Genomic DNA, 18,402 nt, shown 5'->3' on the forward strand with positions numbered 1-18,402 from the left:
GTGATGCATAGGCAATGACATTCCGATCTTGCATTAACACACAACCTAGCCCATTGTGAGAAGCATCACTATAAACTGTATATTCTTTACCCGGTGTAGGTAAGGTTAGGACTGGAGCCTCAATCAAACACCTCTTCAATTCATCAAAACTCTGCTGGCATTTATCCGTCCACTGAAATTTCACATCTTTCCTAAGCAGCTTGGTCAATGGAGATGCCAACATGGAGAATCCCTTCACAAATCGACGGTAGTATCCAGCTAACCCCAGAAAACTGTGAATCTCTGTGATATTTCTGGGTGGCTTCCAATTAAGGACATCTTCTATCTTGCTAGGATCTACCTTAATACCCTCTACTGATACTATGTGACCCAAAAAGGATATCTCCTTCAGCCGAAATTCACATTTCAATAATTTGGTGTATAGCTGTTTCTCCTCAAAGTTTACAGTACAATGCGTAGATGTCTATCATGCTCTTCTGCATTCCTTGAGTAGACCAATATGTCATCTATGAATACCACAACAAATTGGTTTAGGTATGGTCTGAAGATAGTGTTCATCAGATCCATAAAAGCAGCCGGAGCATTAGTTAACCCGAATGGTATGACAACGAACTCATAATGGCCATAGCGGGTTTTAAAGGCAATTTTAGAAATACTCTGCTCTTGTACTTTCAACTGATAATATCCTGATCTCAGGTCAATTTTGGAGAACATAGCTGCACCCCTCAACTGATCAAATAAGTCATCAATGCGGGGCAATGGGTATCTGTTCTTTATTGTCACCTTATTCAACTGCTGATAGTCAATGCATAACCGGAGAGTGCCATCTTTCTTCTTTACAAACAACACTGGTGCTCCCTAAGGTGACACACTAGGGCGGATAAAGCCCTTGTCAAGCAGCTCTTGCAATTGCACTTTCAATTCTTTTAGCTCTGCCGGTGCCATTCTGTATGGCGTTATGGAGATTGGGTCCACACCAGGCATAACATCAATTTCAAATTACACTTCTCTTTCTGGAGGTAATCCTGGCAATTCATCAGGAAACATATCCGGAAAGTCACATACTGTGGGGATGTCCCTCAATGCTGGACTACCCACTTGGGTGTCTATCACATGTGCTAAGAACACCTCACACCCCTTCCTAATCATTTTTCTGGCCAGTGCAGCTGAAATGATGTTTGAAGGCAATAACTGCCTCTCCCCATGTATTACTACATCACCATACTGAGGGAGACCAAAAGTGACTGTCTTCAGTCTACAGTCAATCATTGCATGATGCCTGGCTAACCAATCCATGCCCAAGATAATGTCATAATCTCTGAAGGGCATTTCAATCAAATTAGATAGAAAAGTGTGTCCTTGGATCACCAAAGGACAGTCCCTATATAGTCTATTTACCCTGACCTCCTGGCCTAATGGACTAGTTACTAGCACATCATAGTCCATTGGTACACACTGAATAGCAGTAGAACACATCACACTAGCACTAACATACGAATGTGTGGAGCCAGGATCAAATAACACATATACATCTTAGTTAAGGATGGAGAAAATACCAGCTACTATGTCTGATGTTTTAGCCTCCTCCCTTTGACGCTTGGTATACACTTTGACTGGTGCACCACTGGGTACTGGCTGGTTAACAGTGCTTTGACTTCCAGGAGTGTTACTAGGACCCCTACCTCTGCCTCTACCTCTAGCAGTTGACTGTGACCCTCTAGGTGCAGAGACTTGGGCTGATCCCTCAGATGTAGTAAAAGGTCCAGACCGGTGTGGACTAGTATAATCTTTAACGAAATGTCCGCTCCCTCCACAACTATAACATGCACCTATGGCCTTGAAACACACCCCACCGTGTGTTCTACCACAGGTTTCACACTGCCGGACTGATAAAGATCCTTAAGAAGCTTGTTGGGCCTGCTAACCAGACAGGGATGGTCTTTGGCCAGAGAATCTGCCTCTGCCAGATCTATGAGAGCTAGATCCCCCAGACTGTTTCCTCTTCCCTGAACCACTTTCAGGTGCTTGACCAGTAGTCTTTTCAGCCTTCTCTTTCTCTTGTGTACCCTTCTTCACTGTCCCTTCTGATGCTATCCTTTCCAATTCTAGGGCCTGTGAGATCAACTCAGAGAAATTCTGATGTCGGAAACTCACAACTTGCATTCTCAGATTTGGCTTTAACCCGGCCTCAAACCTCTTACATCTATCTCTGGGGGTGGAGACTAAGCTTCCAGCATAGTGACTCAGTCGAGAGAAGTCTCTCTCATATTCTGCTATGGTTCTGTCCCCTTGTTTCAAACTCAGGAATTCTTGTAACTTCATATCCACATATGCATCGGGGACCCACTTCTGTCGAAACTCCCTCAAAAAGTCTAACCAAGTAAGGACTGGAGGTTCTACCAGGCTGTGGGGGATGGTCTTCCACCATTCATATGCATCCCTTCGCAACAAAGAAATAGAATACTTGAACTTCAGCTCTTTTGCACACTGCAGCTTCCTGAAAACTCGTTCCATTCGCTCTAACCATTGTTCTGCCTCCAGTGGATCCATAATGCCCTTAAACTCGATGGCTTCAAATTTCATCAATTTTTCATATCCAAATTTTTGGGATAAAGGCTTAGTTGAGTTGAGTTGTCGAGCCGAGGACTATGGTTGTGCTAAAGGTGCTTGCATCTGAGCTTAAGGTGGCATATTTTCCACCATTTGTTGGAAAAACGCAGCCATCTGCTGTGCAAACTGAGCAGGAAACTGCGGTGCTGGAATAGGAGCTGGAGTGGCTGACCCACTCACATTCTGGAGTGCTTCTGGAGTCCTGGGGCTTCCCCTTGGACCTCAGCCTCAACAGATTGTTCCACGGAATGATCTCCTTCTTCCATTCTATTTTCCCAAAATTTCTACTTCCTGAGATCAAACACAAGGAGGTTGACCTCCGTTAGTGCATGTTCATGATGTAAATATGTCATATGTATCAATTAAAGACACATGAGCAGTTGTACTTATCAAAGAAATATTCACATACATAGTCAAAATTTATTGGAAAACCATGCTCTGATACCACTAAAACATGTCACACCTTACCTGTCACACCTTACCCCTCTGTAAGGCATAACATGATCCCGTAGAATACCTAATGAACTACCGAACTTCACCTACCGATAACTCATTAAGCACCCTACAAGGGATTTTAAAACAATTTTCTTATTTTTGATAAGTGGTGAGCATTTTCTAATAAGTATTTAAAACATTTAGTTAAAATTAAAACTAGTTAATATTTTTGGTCCATTTTATTTTTCCGCAAATTTTATAAAAATTTTGACAGAGTTCTGTCTGTATTTTGAGAAACTAGTTCTTCAAATACCTGTAAAAAGCACTTCTAAAAATGTTTTCTCAACAATTACTTCAATTTCACAATCAAACTCAATCCATTTCAACAACTCCACAATCATTTCTATTAATTTCTCAAGTTCAAAATTCAATAATCCTCAAAATACTAGCAATATATTTCATTCAAATTAAATGAAATAGTTCCACTCATATTTCATTAGAGACAAAATAATTTATATACATCCTTACAAAATTTACATCAAAAGAAATACAAACTAAACTTTATTACAACTTTATACAAATTTTGTACAAACTGCTCAAGACCCATTTACATGTCCATACATTTATATGCAATACATACATCAAAAGAAATATTTACAATTAGGGTATAAATTATACCCGATGACTTCAAGCTGATAGCTCCTCACACCTCAAAGACTCGATCTGCTGCTCCTCTAGTCTCTCAGATTCTGACAAGAATAGAAGCTATCGCTGAGTACTAGGACTCAGTGGTGCACAACATACTAAAATAATCTTTATGCAAAACTTAAATCACATTTATTCAAAAATTTGACTGAACATGAGAATTAAGTACAAATCATGCATTATGAGATTTTAATCCCAAACAATTTCATTTTGAAGGATCAAATCACATTTCATAAAACCCACAGTTAGATCATGCCATTCGAAACAAATAAAATCTCAATAGCCAGGGGCTAAAGAGAAATCACATCACAAGGCTAGCTAGCTCAAATATATGGATATCCATTCACATCCTCTTCTACTGGCACACTTCAGCACTTCTCCAGAGAAGGAATCAAAATTCGAAACTAATTACCCCCACTAGTTGTGCTAGTGAGGTGTTCAAATATATGGTCATAATACTGTGGTTTTAAAACTTATCTTAACAATTTGCTAAACATTGTCATTTTAAATATACACAATAACTTTCAATAATTTCGATTAAAGCATCATAAATAATATCTCAATTCACTTTTTTCAAATCATTCAAAACAATATGCAGTAAATAATTTACAAAAATTACACGTTGTGCACAAACCTCAAGCGAGTCGCCTCTTGGCCTCAACTCCGTTCCTCTTGGCCTAGAACTTAACATAATCCAAAATAAATTTAGCTTCACTTTTACCCAGCTCTAACATGCTAAACTCGATGTTCTTGAAATTTTGTGTCTCGGGGTTACTATTCACTACACTATTCAAGTCAAATTATTGACTTTCTAAGGCTTAATAGGTATGGGAATTCCAACTTCACCCACATACCACATTTTGGTCACTAAATTTGTTGGTTTTGGTTGTTTATTCAAAATCTAAGTCTTCTTAGGCAAATTTGAAAATTTTCAGTTTTGGAGTCTAAGGTTGCACTGATCCATTGGTCACTTTTCTGTTAGAATTTGGAAAAACTTCCTTCATAGAAAATGTTCCCTATTGTCTTAAGTTTATTATCCTTTTTGAATCACCCCAATTGGAGTTTTGTAGCTCAAGTTATAGCCAAATACAGTTACTGTTCATGCTACAAAATTTAGTTCTGCAGATTTATTGCTCCAAATTCGTTCAGCAATTTGATCAAGTTAAGTCCATAATTTGATCTAATTTTCTTCATATGAAATGTTCTACTATGTCTTAGGTTTCCATCGGTTCAAAAATCACCTAAATTGGAGTTTTCTAGTGAGAGTTATAGCTATTGAAACTTTACTGTTCATATGGCAAATCTGCAATTCTGCAGATTCAGTAACTCAACTTTGCTCAATAATTTGATTGGGTTAATGGCATAATTTGAGTTTGTGTTCTTCATAAAAGTTTTAGTTATATATCTCATCTAACCACTGGTAAAATTTCAGGTCATTTTGACCTACCTAGCGTGAGTTATGACCAAATGAACAAATACTATTTATTTGGTCAGTTTATACAGGGCAGCCTGCAATTTTCCAACTTTGGTCAATTTGTTCACTAGGTTTTGGTCACTTTTTGGGCATGCTTCCTAAATGAAAATTGTGTCATTTAGTGCCTATTTTCATTCCCAATTGGTCTCATACCAATTGGACTTGTAAAATTCCATTTTTGGTCCCTCAAAGTTGACTTTTGGTCATGGTGCATACCCAATCCGAATTTGGCTTTAATTCAAACACTTCTAACACACTTAATTAGGTCACAAATGACCATTTCACACTTCACATTAGGTCAAAAACACCACTTACAAGTTTCTCACTTTTTTGGTCTTCAAACCCTAATGTCCAAAACCCTAAGTTTGTCCAATCTCCACAATTCATGTAATCTAATTATACAATTCACATATCTAACATCTATTCACCAAGATTTCATGTTTAACCTAACTAAATACCATCAAAACCTTAGGGTTCCATGGCTGCCACATTCTCTCTTCCCTTATTTAAGCATGATTTCCTTTATTTCTAGTGCAATTTCACCACACATAAACTTAAATTCATAAATTCAATAAGAATTTAAACTTGAAATTGCACTTACCTCAACTTGAATTTGAATTCTCTAATTTCCCTCTTCTTTTCTTCTTTCTTTGATGACCAAGCTTCTTCTTAAGTGACTAAATCAAGTTTTTGTAAAGCAAGTATGGAAGGATTTGAGGTTTAATGGTGGTTTCAAAGCTTGAAGCAAGCTTTAATGGGGGTTTGCAATGGTGAGGGAGAGAGAAGGATGGGAGGCGGCAAATTTGCTTAGGAAGAAGACTTTTTACTTTTTTTTTCCTTTTGTTTTGTTTTTATCCTTATGGAAGACCCAAAAATCCCAATTAAATAAATATATTAAGTATTTTTTTATGGCATCATGCATGAAGTCATGCATGATGTCATCACCTTTTTACTTTTCCACTTTCCTCTTTTTTTTTCTATTTATTTTTCTATTAGTTCTTTTATTTAATTCTTGATTTCGAAATTTTCTTTTCTCTAATTTTATTTGATAGTTAGGTCAGGAGTCAGCTCTCGGGGTCAATTGACCAAATTGCCCCTCGCCAGTTCATCCCGGTTTGCAATTAATTCCATATTTCTTCCGGCTCTCTGACCTAATTATTTGACTGGCTTAACAGTTCTTTTTCATGATTTTCTCTTTTCCACTGTGTTTATAAGGGTCCTAAGGACCGCAGCATCACATTTTACCATTTGAAATTTGAGTTTAAAACGACTTCGCAGTCATTCCCGATAAGGTCACCCATCGTTGTGACTCTCGGCTCGTTTAATTTCTTATGTTCTGTTTTTCTTGTTTATACTTAACTAATTGGACATTACTATTTATTTGTGTTTATGGCTTCTCTAGTTGTCTTAAGTGTGGTTCTAATCTCCTTAATTGTCCGGACTAACTCCGGTCACCGAAACAGTGAAATATACCAGGCTATACAAATTGGGGTGTTACAATTCTCCCCCCTTAAATAAATTTCGTCTCGAAATTTTACCTGGTACTAATCTCTGAACAGCTGTGGGTGTTATCTCCTCATGTCCTCCTCTCGTTCCCAAGTAGCCTCCTGGCCCGAATGATGGTTCACAGCACTTTTACCATTGGTATCTGCTTGTTCCGTAGCTGCTTCACCTCATAAGCCAGAATCTGTATGGGTTCTTCTTCATATGTGAGGTTTGGATTCACTTCAATTTCCTCTACTGGTAGTATATGAGATGGGTCTGATCGATACCTCCTCAACATAGACATATGAAAAACATTATGTATCTTCTCTAACTCTGGAGGTAGTGCCAAACGATATGCCAAGGGACCCACTCTTTCCAAAACCTCATAAGGCCCAATGAAATGAGGACTCAGTTTCCCCTTTCTGCCGAATCTCATAATTCTCTTCTAAGGAGAAACTTTGAGGAAAACTTTCTCACCCACTGCATACTCAATATCCTTTCTCTTCATATCAATATAGGACTTCTGACGATCTGATACAGTCTTAAGTCGATCTCTGATCACTCTGATCTTCTCCTCAGTCTGCTGAACAATTTCGGGCCCAATCAACTTTCTTTCACCTACCTCATCTTAACATAAGGGAGTTCTGCATTTTCTACCATACAAAGCTTCATATGGAGGCATTCCAATGCTTGATTGGTAGTTGTTATTGTAAGCAAACTCAATCAAAGGCAAGTGTGTATCCCAACTGCCCTCAAATTCAACCACACAAGCCTGTAGCATGTCCTCCAAGATCTGAATTACCCTCTCGGGTGGCCATGCATGCGTGGGTGGAATGCAGTACTGAAGTTCAATCTAGTTCCTAGGGCTCTCTGAAGACTACCCCATAATCTAGAAGTGAACCTAGGATCTCTGTCTGATACGATGGATACTGGCACTCTATGCAGTCTCACAATCTCATCAATGTACAATCTGGCCAATCTTTCTAAACTGTAGTCCATCCGAACTGGCAGAAAATAAGCAGGCTTGGTTAGTCTGTCAACAATGACCCATACTGCATCATGGCTCTTCTGTGTCCTCGAAAGTCCCATCACAAAATCTATCGTTATTCTCTCCCATTTCCATTCTGGTACTGGTAGTGGATGTAACAACCCAGAGGGTACTTGATGCTCTGCCTTTACTTGCTGACAAGTTAGGCATTTGGATACAAACTCTGCCACATTTCTTTTCATACCCATCCACCAGTAATGCTCCTTTAGCCCTCTATATATTTTTGTGCCACTAGGGTGCATGGCAAAAGGAGACTCATGTGCTTCCTTTAAAATGATCTGTCCCAAATCAATATCATTAGGAACACACATTCTGCCCTGGTTTAGCAGTAGACCGTCATCTCTGATTGAGAATTCTGGTTTCTTACCCTGCTGGACTTCTTCCAATAGCTTCTAATATTTCTGATCATGCTGAGTAGGCATTCTGATCTGATCAATCAACACTGGCTGTACATGCCATGCGACTGTTGTCTGCCCCTCATCATTAATCTCTAAGCTGGCATGTAATGATCTCAACTCATGTACCAAAGACAAAGAAGTAACCCGTAGACTTGCCATAGTCTTGCGACTTAAGGCATCAGCTACAACATTAGCTTTCCCTGGCTGATAGTCTATTAGACAATCAAAGTGTTTTATCAACTCTAACCATCTCCTCTATCTTAAATTCAGCACTTTCTGGGTGCCCAAATACTTCAAACTCTTATGATCTATGTAGATGTAACACTTTTCCCCATATAAATAGTGTCTCCAGATCTTAAGAGCAAACACAATAGCTGCAAGCTCCAAATCATGTGTCGGATAATTCCTCTCATGCGGTTTCAGCTGGCATGATGCATAGGCAATGACATTTCGATCTTGCATCAATACACAGCCAAACCCATTGTGAGAAGCATCACTATAAACTGTGTATTCTTTACCCGGGGTAGGTAAAGTCAGGACTGGAGCTTCAATCAAACATCTTTTCAATTCATCAAAACTCAGTTGGCATTTATCCGTCCACTGAAATTTTACATCTTTTCGGAGTAGCTTAGTCAATAGAGATGTCAAGATGGAAAATCCCTTCACAAATCGATTGTAGTATCCAGCTAAACCCAGAAAACTGCAAATCTCTGTGACATTTCTGGGTGGCCTCCAATTAAGGACAGCTTCAATCTAACTTGGATCTACCTTGATGCCCTCTTCTGATACTACATGCCCCAAGAAAGATATTTCCTTCAGCCAAAATTCACACTTCGACAATTTGGCATATAGTTGTTTCTCCCTCAAAGTCTGTAGTACAATCCGCAGATGTCTATCATGCTCTTCTGCATTCCTCGAATAGACCAATATATCATCTATAAATACCACAACAAACTGGTCGAGGTATGGTCTAAAGATAGTATTCATCAGATCCATAAAAGGAGCCGGAGCATTAGTTAACCCGAATTGCATAACCAAGAACTCATAATGGCCATAGCGGGTTCTGAAGGCAGTTTTAGGAATACTTTGCTCTTGTACTTTCAGCTGATAATAACCTGATCTCATATCAATTTTGCAGAACACAGCGGCACCCCTTAACTGATCAAATAAGTCATCAATGTGGGGCAATGGATATCTGTTCTTTATAGTCACCTTATTCAACTGTCGATAATCAATACATAAGCGGAGAGTGCTATCCTTCTTCTTAACAAACAACACTGGCGCTCCCCAAGGTAACACACTAGGGCGGATAAAGCCCTTGTCAAGCAATTCTTGCAACTACACTTTCAACTCTTTCAATTCTACAGGTGCCATTCTATATGGTGTTATGGAGATTGGGTCCACACCAGGCATAAAAACAATCTCAAACTGCACCTCTCTTTCTGGAGTTAATCCTGGAAATTCATCAGGAAACGCATCCGGAAAGTCACATACAGTAGGGATCTCTCTTAGTGTTGGACTCCCCACTTGGGTGTTTATCACATGTGCCAAGTATGCTTTACAACCCTTTCTGATCATCCTTCTAGCTAGTGCAGCCGAAATGATGTTTGATGGTAGTAAATGCCTCTCCCCATGTATTACCACATCACCATACAAAGGGAGACCAAAAGTGACTGTCTTCAGTCTACAGTCAATCATGGCATGATGCCTGGCTAACCAATCCATGCCCAAGATAATATCATAATCTCTGAAGGGCATTTCAATCAAATCTGACAGGAAAACATGTCCTTGGATCACCAAAGGACAGTCTCTATAGATTCTGTTGACCCGGACCTTTTGTCCTATCGAACTAGTTACTAGCACTTCAAAACCCATTTGCACACTTGGAACAGCAAGTGAACTGACTATGCTAGCACTAACATATGAATGGGTTGAACCCGGATCAAACAACACAAATACATCTTGCTCAGAGATAGAGAATGTACCGGCTACAACACCAGAAGTCTCAGCCTCTTCTCGCTGTCTCATTGAATAAACCCTGACTGAAGCACTCCTTTGTGCCGACTGACCAACTGTGCCCAGACTGCCAGAAGCAGTGCCTCTACCTCTACCTCTACCTCTACCTCTTCCTCTGCCAACTGACTGTGAACCTCTAGGAGTAGGACTCTGAATAGATCCCTCGGCAATAGTAGGAGCTAGACCATATCTCGAAGACGGAGCACTAGTGAAGTCTCTTGCTAAATGACCCTTGCCTCCATAGTTAAAGCAGGCTCCAGTGGTCCAATAGCATTCTCCCCCATGAATCTTGCCACAAGTCTCACAGGGGCGGGCAAAATGTGAACCCCTACTCGACTGCTGACCAGACCTAGGGGGTCTCTGTCCGAAAAATCTGCTCCTACCAAATCTTCCACCTCGACCCTTGCTGGGTCCACTAAACTTCTTTTTCTTTCCAGAGGCACCACCAGAACTCTGTTCAACTGATTTTTCCCCCTTGTCTTTCTCTGATTTCTCAGCTTTCTCTGATTTTTCTTTTATCAGGGTCGCCTCTGATTCAATCCTATCTAGCTCAAGTGCTTGAGACATGAGTTCTGAGAAGTTGCTGTGTCAGAATCCCACAACTTGCATCCTTATGCTGGGCTTCAAACCCGTCTCAAATCTCTTGCACCTTGCCTTGCTGGTAGTAAGGAGACTCCCTGCATAGTGACTTAAGCGGGAGAACTCCCTCTCATACTCTGCCACTGATCGGTTCCCTTATTTCAGACTCAAAAATTCTTGCAATTTCTGATCAACATATGCATCTAGGATGTATTTCTATCTGAATTCTCTGATAAATTCATCCTAGGTTAGCACTGGTGGTTCAGCTAAGCTGTGGGGGATGGTCTTTCACCAATCATATGCATCCCCTTGTAGTAGCGACACAGAATACTCAAACTTCAGTTCATCTTGGCAGTGCAGCTTCTTAAATACTCTGTCCATTCTTTCAAGCCATTGCTCTGCCTCTAAAGGGTCTACTGTACCCTTAAATTCTGCAGGCCCATACTTCAATAACTTGTCATACTGTCTGGCTGGAGGCAGTGGTTATGCCACAGGTGGTTGGGGTGGAGCTTGAACAGGCATACCCCCAGCCATTTGTTGAAACATCGCAGCCATCTGCTGTGCGAACTGTGCTAGAAACTGCGGCATTTGCGGGGCTGGTGCTACTGACCCACTGACATTCGGTAAAGCTGGGGCTTCTCCTTGTGCCTCAGCTTCAACAGACTGCTCAACTATGCGATCCCCTTCTTCCATTTCAGTCTGAAGTTAGGGTATCTCCTGAATAAGTAACACAAGGAGATTTTCCTCCATTAGTTCATATTCATGATGTAATGCACTGTATGTAACAAATATGGACATTGAGCAGTTGTACTTAATAAAGAAAGACACAAATTCACAATTTAAAACATACTTCAAAAACTTGCTCTGATACCACTAAAACATGTCACACCTTACCCCTCTGTAAGGCATAACATGATCCCGTAGAATACCTAATGAACTACCGAACTTCACCTATCGATAACTCATTAAGCACCCTACAAGGGATTTTAAAACAATTTTCTTATTTTTGATAAGTGGTGAGCATTTTCTAATAAGTACTTAAAATATTTAGTTAAAATTAAAACTAGTTAATATTTTTGGTCCATTTTATTTTTTCGCAAATTTTATAAAAATTTTGACAGAGTTCTGTCTGTATTTTGAGAAACCAGTTCTTTAAATACCTGTAAAAAGCACTTCTAAAAATGTTTTCTCAACAATTACTTCAATTTCACAATCAAACTCAATCCATTTCAACAACTCCACAATCATTTCTATCAATTTCTCAAGTTCAAAATTCAATAATCCTCAAAATACTAACAATACATTTCATTCAAATTAAATAAAATAGTTTCACTCATATTTCATTAGAGACAAAATAATTTATATACATCCTTACAAAATTTACATCAAAAGAAATACAAACTAAACTTTATTACAACTTCATACACATTTTGTACAAGCTACTCAAGACCCATTTACATGTCCATACATTTATATGCAATACATACATCAAAAGAAATATTTACAATTAGGGTATAAATTATACCCGATGACTTCAAGCTAATAGCTCCTCACACCTCAGCAGCTCAATCTGCTGCTCCTCTAGTCTCTGTATCTGCGACAGTAATAGAAGCTATCGCTGAGTACTAGGACTCAGTGGTGCACAACATACTAAAATAATCTTTATGCAAAACTTAAATCACATTTATTCCAAAATTTGACTGAACATGAGAATTAAGTACAAATCATGCAATATGAGATTTTAATCCCAAACAATTTCATTTTGAAGGATCAAATCACATTTCATAAAACCCACAGTTAGATCATGCCATTCGAAACAAATAGAATCTCAATAGCTAGAGGCTAAAGAGAAATCACATCACAAGGCTAGCTAGCTCAAATATATGGATATCCATTCACATCCTCTTCTACTGGCACACCTCAATACTTCTCCAGAGAAGGAATCAAAATTCGAAACTAATTACCCCCACTAGTCGTGCTAGTGAGGTGTTCAAATATATGGTCATGACACTGTGGTTTCAAAACTTATCTTAACAATTTGCTAAACATTGTCATTTCAAATATACACAATAACTTTCAACAATTTCGATTAAAGCATCATAAATAATGTCTCAATTCACTTTTTTCAAATCATTCAAGAGAATATGCAGCAAATAATTTACAAAAATTACACGTTGTGCACAAATCTCAAGCGAGTCACCTCTTGGCCTCGACTCGGCTCCTCAGGTTCTTTCCTGGTATTCTTCCCAACTGAAACACACAATTTTACAATGTTTCAGTACTAGAACTTAACATAATCCAAAATAAATTTAGCTTCACTTTTACCCAGCTCTAACTTGCTAAACTCGACATTCTTAAAATTTTGTGTTTCGGGGTTACTATTCACTATACTATTCAAGTCAAATTGTTGACTTTCTAAGGCGTAATAGGTATGGGAATTCCAACTTCACCCACATACCACATTTTGGTCACTAAATTTGTTGGTTTTGGTTGTTTATTCAAATTCTAAGTCTTCTTAGGCAAATTTGAAAATTTTCAGTTTTGGAGTCTAAGGTTGCACTGTTCCATTGGTCACTTTTCTGTTAGAATTTGGAAAAACTTCCTTCATAGAAAATGTTCTCTATTGTCTTAAGTTTATTCTCCTTTTTGAATCACCCCAATTGGAGTTTTGTAGCTCAAGTTATAGCCAAAATACAGTTACTGTTCATGCTACAGAATTTAGTTCTGCAGATTTATTGCTCCAACTTCGTTCAGCAATTTGATCAAGTTAAGTCCATAATTTGATCTAATTTTCTTCAAATGAAATGTTCTACTATGTCTTAGGTTTCCATCGGTTCAAAAATCACCTAAATTGGAGTTTTCTAGAGAGAGTTATAGCCATTGAAACTTTACTGTTCATATGGCAAATCTGCAGTTCTGCAGATTTAGTAACTCAATTTTGCTCAATAATTTGATTGGGTTAATGGCATAATTTGAGTTTGTGTTCTCCATGAAAGTTTTAGGTCTATATCTCATCTAACCACTGGTAAAATTTCAGGTCATTTTGACCTGCCTAGCTTGAGTTATGACCAAATGAACAAACACTGTTCATTTGGTCAGTTTATACAGGGCAGCCTGCAATTTTTCAACTTTAGTCAATTTGTTCACTAGGTTTTGGTCACTTTTTGGGCATGGTTACTAAATGAAAATTGTGTCATTTAGTGCCTATTTTCATTCCCAATTGGTCCCATACCAATTGGACTTGTAAAATTCCATTTTTGGTCCCTCAAAGTTGACTTTTAGTCATGGTGCATACCCAATCCGAATTTGGCTTTAATTTAAACACTTCTAACACACTTAATTAGGTCACAAATTACCATTTCTCACTTCACATTAGGTCAAAAACACCATTTACAAGTTTCTCACTGTTTGGGTCTCCAAACCCTAATGTCCAAAACCCTAAGTTTGTCCAATCTTCACAATTCATGTAATCTAATTATACAACATCTATTCACCAAGATTTCATGTTTAACCTAACTAAATACCATCAAAACCTTAGGGTTCCATGGCTGCCACATTCTCTCTTCCCTTATTTAAACATGATTTCCTTTATTTTTAATGCAATTTCACCATACATAAATTTAAATTCATGAATTCAATAAGAATTTAAACTTGAAATTGCGCTTACCTCAACTTGAATTTGAATTCTCTAATTTCCCTCTTCTTTTCTTCTTTCTTTGATGACCAAGCTTCTTCTTAAGTGACTAAATCAAGTTTTTGTGAAGCAAGTATGGAAGGATTTGAGGTTTAATGGTGGTTTCAAAGCTTGAAGCAAGCTTTAATGGGGGTTTGCAATGGTGAGGGAGGGAGAGAGAAGGATGGGAGGCGGCAACTTTACTTAGGAAGAAGACTTTTTACTTTTTTTTTTCCTTTTGTTTTGTTTTTATCCTTATGGAAGACCCAAAAATCCCAATTAAATAAATATATTAAGTATTGTTTTTATGGCATCATGCATGAAGTCATGCATGATGTCATCACCTTTTTACTTTTTCATTTTCCTCTTTTTTTTCTATTTATTTTTTTATTAGTTCTTTTATTTAATTATCGATTCTGAAATTTTCTTTTCTCCGATTTTATTTGACAGTTAGGTCAGGAGTCAGCTCTCGGGGTCAATTGATCAAATTGCCCCTCGCCGGTTCATTCCGGTTTGCAATTAATTCCATATTTCTTCCAGCTCTCTGACTTAATTATTTGACTGGCTTAACAGTTCTTTTTCGTGATTTTATCTTTTCTACTGTGTTTATAAGGGTCCTAAGGACCGCGGCGTCACATTTTACGGTTCAAAATTTGAGTTTAAAACGACTTCACAGTCGTTCCCGAGAAGGTCATCTATCGCTGTGACTCTCGGCTCATTTAATTTCTTATGTTCTGTTTTTCTTGTTTATACTTAACTAATTGGATATTACTAATTATTTGTGTTTATGGCTTCTCTAGTTGTCTTAAGTGTGGTTCTAATCTCCTTAATTTTTCGGACTGACTCTGGTCACCGGAACAGTGAAATATACCAGGCTATACAAATGGGGGTGTTATATTACCCCTCTGTAAGGCATGACATGATCCTGTAGAATACCTAATGACCTACCGAACTTCACCTACCGATAATTCATTACGTACACTACAAGGGATTTTAAATCATTTTCTCACATTTTGGAAGTGGTGAGAATGTTGGTACGAATTAAAAATATTTAATTGAAGTCTCAAAATTAGTAAAAAAAATTTTCCATTTTATTCTTTTGCAAATTTTATAAAAATTTCGGCAGAGTACCATTTGTATTTGGAGAAAATAGTTCTTCAAAAACCTATGAAAACACTTCCAATAAATTTTTCCACAACTCCTACCCTCCAAATAATCTCAATTCAACATAACTCAAGTCAAATCCACTTCAAAATAATTCCACAATTTAATCCCAGTTTGTCATCTCAAAATATTTCATCATTTCATTCAATAAAGCTAATTTACATTCACAAGTTTAATTTACAGATATTAAATACAAAAATAATATTTACATCAAATAATTACATTGATACATACAACATTAAAATATTTACATCAAATAATTACAAGGGTATAAATAAGTACCCGTACAAAAATATCAGTGTAGTCCTCAATATCAATAGCAGCTCACTCTATTGCTTTCTCCTTGCTCTTATCTGCGACAGCAAAATAAGCTATCGCTGAGTATAAAAATACTCAGTGGTGCAAAATAAAAATTTGAAATACAATACATAAATCATTCATTAACAAAACACAATTTAAATGTTACACAATTAAATTTCACAAATTATCAAAGCTCATTATAGCAAAATTTTTGGGTCAAATAATTTAATAAACACAGTGTTGTCAATTCATACACAACTTTAGCCATGACACAAAATTTCTGATCAATGCCGCGTTGTACACCACGACAAAATAATCTACAACCCCACTAATCGAAATCAATGAGGGAGGTGGCTAGCTAGCTAATGAGTACTCGTCCGATCTACAACCTCAACTGGTAAACTAGAAAGTGTGGAAAATAATCGATCTCAACTCCATAAATGGAGGAGGAATAATAATTCATTGTCATGCAAAGTGTGAATCAGAAACCCATTTCAAACATTTTATTCAAATATTGCATACAAAAATCAAATCAATTTCCAAAGTTACAATTTCATCACAAAGTGGCAACACAAAAGTTCTTAAACTCATAATGAGTACTAAATCAATTTTTCAAGGATAAAATGCTTAAATAGGGCTTATTGTGGACAAACCTGATGTGAGTTGCCTCTAGGCCTTGACTCGGTCTCTTAGACTTTTCGAGCCTTTTTCAGTTGAAATACACAGTTTCACAATATTTCAGTACCATAACTTAGCATAAATCTAAAAATAAATTCAAATTCACTTTTATCTAGCTTATATATGCGAAACTTGACATTCTTTAAATTTTGTGTTTCGGGGTTACTATTTACTATACTATTCAAGTTAATTTGTTGACTTTCTAAGGCTTAATAGGTATGGGTATTCCAACTTTATCTACATACCACATTTTGGTCACTAAATTTGTTGGTTTTGGTCATTTTCTCAAAACTTAGGTCTTTTAGGCAAAATTGCAAATTTTCAGTTTTGGTGTCTTAGGTTGCACTGTTCCATTGGTCATTTTGCTGTTAGAATTTGGCAAAATTTTCTTCATAGAAAATGTTCCATATTGTCTTAAATTTATTCTCCTTTTTGAATTACTCCAATTGGAGTTTTGTAGCTCAAGTTATATCCATTTAAATCATGGCTGCTGGATTGGACTTAACCCAGATTTTTGGGCACTAAACTGGTTCTGGCAGTTTTAGGTCACCAATTTTGAGTGGCCAAATGACTTGGTTAAGAGCACAATTTGGGTTTTTGTTCTTCATAAAAGTTTTAGGTCTATATCTCAGCTGTCCACTGGTAAAATTTCAGGTCATTTAGACCTGTCTAGCCCAAGTTATGGCCAAATGAACAAACACTGTTCATTTAGTCATTTTTGTATAGGTCAGACTGTAATAATCCGGATTTGGTCAATTTGTTCACTAGGCTATGGTCACTTTTTGGGCATAATTCCTAAATGAAAAATATTCCATTTTGTGTCTATTTTCATTCCCAATTGGCCTCACACTAATTGGACTTGTAAATTTTCATTTTTTGCCCCGCAAAGGGACCTTGGTCATGCTGCCTGCAGCATGACCCTAGGCAACCCGAATTTGCATTTGGTTCCAACACTTCTAACATACTCCAATTGGTCACAAATGACCATTTCTCACCTCAAACTAAGTCCAACACACCATTTAATACATTCTCACATTTTTGTCTCCAAAACCCTAGATGCCAAAACCCTAGTTCATGCCATTTGTTGCATTAAACCAATTCAACACCTATAACATACTTCCTCAACTCAATCAAGCTTAGATACAATTTTAATTCCATCAAAATACATGTATATTCATATCAAACCCTAGCTGGCCAAAATTACTTCTAGTCCTCCAACAATTATTTTCATTTCATTTTAAGCATAATTCTAAGTTAGTTAAGCTATAATTACAATAATTAAACTATAAATTCCAAGTTTAGCTACTAACCTTGAATGAAGCTTTTCAATCTTCAATTCCCTCAACTTTTTCTTCTTTCTTTCTCCTTTAACCTTCTTTCCAAGGTTTGCTTATAATTTTTCTTCAAGAAAATTAAAGGATTTATGGTGAAATTTAGTGTTTAGAAAGCTTAAGAATAAGCTTTCATGGAGGAAATTTTGAGAGAGAGACAAGGGAGAGATGAGAGACGGCAATGATAAAGATGATGACCCAAAATGATTTTCTTTCTCTTTTTTTTTTCATTTGTGTATATTTATCCATTATTTGACTTAGTCAATTGAAGTAATTAAATTAAAATGAATTTTGACATCATGATGATGTCATAAGGGTGATGTAATAAACTTTTCCTTTTTCTTTTTTTTATTTATTTTTTTATTAGTTCTTTAATTTAATCTTCAATTTTATTTGACAGTTAGGTCAGGAGTCAGCTCTCGGGATCAATTGACCAAATTGCCCCTCGCCGGTTCAACTCGGTTTGCAAATAATTCAATATTTCTTTTGGCTCCCTGACCTAATTA

Source organism: Hevea brasiliensis, chromosome 18 (genome assembly GCF_030052815.1).
Source record: "Hevea brasiliensis isolate MT/VB/25A 57/8 chromosome 18, ASM3005281v1, whole genome shotgun sequence".
In the NCBI taxonomy this organism is placed as follows: domain Eukaryota; kingdom Viridiplantae; phylum Streptophyta; class Magnoliopsida; order Malpighiales; family Euphorbiaceae; genus Hevea; species Hevea brasiliensis.